Raw genomic sequence first — 4,733 nt, forward strand, 5'->3', positions numbered from 1 at the left:
ATTGGACAGTGCCATACTTGGCTTACATGACCCGGGGAGAATTGCCTGAGGATGAAACTTTGGCCAGACAAATAACCCGGCGGTCTAAGTCAATGATAATTATCAATGGCGAGTTGCATCATCGCAGTGTCACGGGAACTTTTCAGCGTTGTGTTTCCTCTGAGGAAGGTCAAGCAATTTTACGTGAGATTCACGAAGGGGATTGTGGCCATCATGCCAGCTCAAAATCCCTGGTGGCCAAGGCTTTTCGTCATGGTTTTTATTAGCTGACGGCTCATGCTGATGCAGAGGACTTGGTCAGTAAATGTGACGGTTGTCAGAAGTTCTCAAGACGGGCTCACGTGCCGGCTCAAGAGTTGAGGATGATTCCAATCACTTGGCCATTTGCAGTCTGGGGGCTTGATATGGTTGGGCCTTTCAAACGGTCCAAAGATAAGAAGACCCACCTCTTGGTGGCGGTTGACAAGTTCACAAAGTGGGTTGAGGCAGAGCCCGTTAGTAAGTGTGACGCAGCCACGGCGGTTCAGTTCATGAAAAAGGTGATATTTCGCTTTGGTTTTCCACACAGCATTATAACTGACAATGGTACCAATCTGTCTAAAGGCGCCATGGAGGAGTTTTGTCAACGAGAGCATATTCAGCTTGATGTTTCATCAGTGGCTCACCCTCAATCCAATGGTCAAGCTGAGAGAGCCAATCAGGAAATCTTGAAGGGCATCAAGCCCCGGCTTTTGGTCCCTTTGCAACGGACGCCGGGTTGTTGGGTGGAGGAGTTACCCTCCATGTTATGGAGCATCAATACTACTCCTAACAGGTCTGCGGGTTACACACCTTTCTTCATGGTTTATGGAGCGGAGGCGGTCCTCCCTAGCGACATCCGTCATGACTCGCCTCAAGTGGCGGCTTATGTCGAGGCGGACAATGAGCAGGCGCGTCAAGATGCTCTTGACTTGTTGGATGAATAGTGTGATGTAGCAGCAGCTCGCTCCGCGATTTACCAACAAGACCTGCGCCGCTATCACAGCCGCCGGGTTAAGTCTAGGGTCTTTCAGGAAGGTGATCTGGTGCTCCGGCTCATCCAGGATCAAACAGACGCACACAAGTTATCCCCGCCTTGGGAAGGGCCCTTTGTGGTCAGCAAGAACTTGCACAACGGGTCATACTACCTTATCGATGTTCAGGAGCACAAAGATTCACGTAAGTCGGAGGAAGAGACCCGTCGGCCGTGGAACATAGCTCAGCTTCGGCCTTATTACACTTGAGCCACCGGCTCTCATAATGTACATATTTCTATAGCCATGTATATATTGTGATAAATAATAAAGCAGGACCTCTGTCCTTTTTTCTCCAAAGGTAAATATATTATTGTTATTTCCATTGCAACATTACATGGTCACTTGGAGGTTGATCCGGCTTATGATCGTATTCGAATCTAGCCGTTAACAATATGATCACTTGGGGGGGCTTCCTGTTCAAACATAGGTCGTATTCGAACCAAAGAGAACATAGCTGTCGATACCCACTTGATTGGCATATTGCCGAGCTCATTGGGGAGTTTTTCTTGATCATATTTGAATCATAGCTCAACCCCCCTTGGGAACCGACGTGGATCGTATTCAAATCAGCATCGTTAAACAACTCTCAAGGTCATTTGGGGGCTTCCTGTTCAAACATAGGTCGTATTCGAACCAAAGAGAACATAGCTGTCGGTACCCTCTTGATCGGCCACGCCAAAGCCACTGGGGGCTATATGATCGTATTCGAATCTTAGCTTAACCCCTTTGGGACGGTTCTCTGGTCGTATTCGAATCAGAAGCCTCCAAATTTTTGACATCTTTTTGTTGCAAACAAGTTCTTTTGATCATATCGAAAGTATTCAAGGGTGGTTCTACTTCCACCGGCTTAACCTTGATTAATAATGTTAATGGCACATAATAAGCATTACGAGTGCTGGTGAGCCGAAGTTCTCCACCTTATTATTCGGGTTATATAAACCGGAAGTATCTTTGAAGGCTCGCAGGTATGCTATTATGGTATCTCGAAGATACAATTGAGAGCCGGTTTATTATGACTTTGATTCACATTCCGGGTTATATGACTCTCCGTGCGGTAAGCCGCCTAGAGACTTGTGATTTGTTTTCCATGCAGGACAATTAAAGACAGCTATTTAAAACTTAAGGAAAGCAGAGGATCAAACATAACCCGGAGGCATATAAAGGAGCAGTTTAAATGGAGTTAAGCACTACACACGTGCACGATGGCACGACAAAATTAAGTGTTCATCCTACTCTATTACATGACTCCCTGAGTCCGAAAGGTGAGGCATCATCTTTTAAGACATCATATGAGCCGCCTGCGAGATCAAGGGCGTTGTTGGCCTGAGGTTTCCGGGTCATCCCTCTCCGCTCCTCCGGTTGTGTCCATGACCTGGAAGGTTGATGATTTCCAGTCAATGCCACTCAAGGCTTCAAATTGAGCCTCATCATCAATTAACTCGGCCGGGTCAACTTCAAGGGCGAAGGTATGCTTACGAGTCGGAGGGATCAGGCTGACTGCTTCATAGCGTGGAGTTGGGATCCTCTGATTCTCCGCGTCATAGCCCGGTTGATACTTGGTAAGGTCTGTATCATTCCCAATCAAGGTGGCCACCGGGCGCATGCTCTTCACACAGGCGGCGAAGTCTTTCTAGTCAAAGGGGGTGCCGTCTTCCTTCAAGCTGGGGTATCCAAGAGCGATGTCGGCCGGGTCTAGCTCCGGTAGAAACGCCTTGGCCCGGCTCAGAGCGGCTATCGCTCCGGCTCTTGCAGAAGCACGTCTCAACTCTTGGAAGCGTTGAGGAAGTACGGCAAGCCGTCTGAGTACATCTGCCAGGTGAGTGGGAACCTCATTTGACAGAGCCACAACGGCTAAAGCACGCTGTGACCCAGTGTAAAGTTGCTCTACCAAGGTATAAACCGCCTTCAGCTTGGTCAGCACGTTCTGATTGAGATTGGAACTTCTGGGACCTGCATAACAAAGTCAGGTGAGCTGATGGCAATGGTGGGACTTATGAGACATGAATGATGTAAACTAGTTAGAAACTTACAGCGTAACTTACCAAAGATTGCGGAGACCATCTGAGATACATGGCGTTTTAAGCCGGAGAGTTCGGCGGTTCTTTCAGTAAGAGCAGCCTCCGCTTGTTCGGCCCGGCTGAGCAAGGCAGTCTTCTCATCCGCCCAGGTTTTTCTTTCAGCTTCAAACTTTTTCTTCAGTTTCTCTTGTGCAGAAACACTGAATTCAAATTTGGAATTGGCCTTTTGGGTCTCACTTTCCTGAGTCTTCAGGCGGTTCTTCAGATCAGAGATTTCCGATTCAAATTTCTTACAGGCGGCCTGTACAATTTCCGGGTTACAGTTAGGGTGATTATAATGCAACATTAAGTCCCAAGCGCTTTGCAAGCAAAGACGCTTGGCACTTGGGGGCTAATGTATGCTGAAAAGCTCTATTTACAGTGTCGGTTCATGAAAGTAAGTCCCAAGCACTTTGCAGGCAAAGGTACTTGGCACTTGGGGGCTAATGTGTAAAGTTGTTCAACTACTTGATTAAAGTAAGGAAAGAACCGGGTCAACTATGCTGTTTAAGCCGGCCCTTGAGGGGTATGAGGTAAGCCGGTTTTCTTGGAGTAGTTATTAAGCCGGTATTAAGTCTACAACATATTTTATCATAAGTCATAGACTTGGGGGCTGGCATGGTAAGGATAACTATGGAGTAAGCAAGAGAGCCATACCTCAGATTTTTGCTGGATTTGCTTCACCATATCAATTTCCAGGTCCCGGCTGTTGTGCACTTGATTAACATAGCCGGAGACGATGTCTCCAATGCTCAGATTAGCATAGTCAGTGATGTCCAGCCTGGCCCTGCGGCGTTCCAGCAGTTCTTCTTTGGCAGAGCATCTAGCTAGCACAGTGGGTCTTCCCGGTTCGACAAACTTTGTCCGGGTGATAACAATGTCCGGGTCATCTGGATGAGTCGGGCTGGGGATCTCCGGGTTATCAGAACCTTCCATGACTTGTTCTTCAGTTGGAGCAGTGGTGGTTTCAGGAGCTGAGGCAGACGGCGGCTCATGAGCAGAAGCCTCAGGTTCAGTCAGGACCGGCTCTTCGGCCGGCTTATTTTTCTTTGCCCTCTTGCCGGGCTTTACTTGTACACTGAAAGTCAAAGAGTTAGTGCAAAAACATGAGTAGGATAAGCACAAAGTAAGCTGATCATCATTACCCGGGTGCGGTCTTGAAGGCCGGCAAGCTAGACTGCATTGAGTCGCCGGAGGAAGGTGAAGTTGTTGGAAATATGCCCTAGAGGCAATAATAAATGGTTATTATTATATTTCTTTGTTCATGATAAGTGTCTATTGTTCATGCTATAATTGTGTTATCCGGAAATCGTAATACATGTGTGAATACATAGACCACAACGTGTCCCTAGTAAGCCTCTAGTTGACTAGCTCGTTGATCAACAGATAGTCATGGTTTCCTGACTATGGACATTGGATGTCATTGATAACGGGATCACATCATTAGGAGAATGATGTGATAGACAAGACCCAATCCTAAGCATAGCTCAAAGATCGTGTAGTTCGTTTGCTAGAGCTTTTCCAATGTCAAGTATCTTCTCCTTAGACCATGAGATCGTGCAACTCCCGGATACCGTAGGAGTACTTTGGGTGTGCCAAACGTCACAACGTAACTGGGTGA

Source organism: Triticum aestivum, chromosome 1D, assembly GCF_018294505.1.
Source record: "Triticum aestivum cultivar Chinese Spring chromosome 1D, IWGSC CS RefSeq v2.1, whole genome shotgun sequence".
In the NCBI taxonomy this organism is placed as follows: Eukaryota; Viridiplantae; Streptophyta; class Magnoliopsida; order Poales; family Poaceae; genus Triticum; species Triticum aestivum.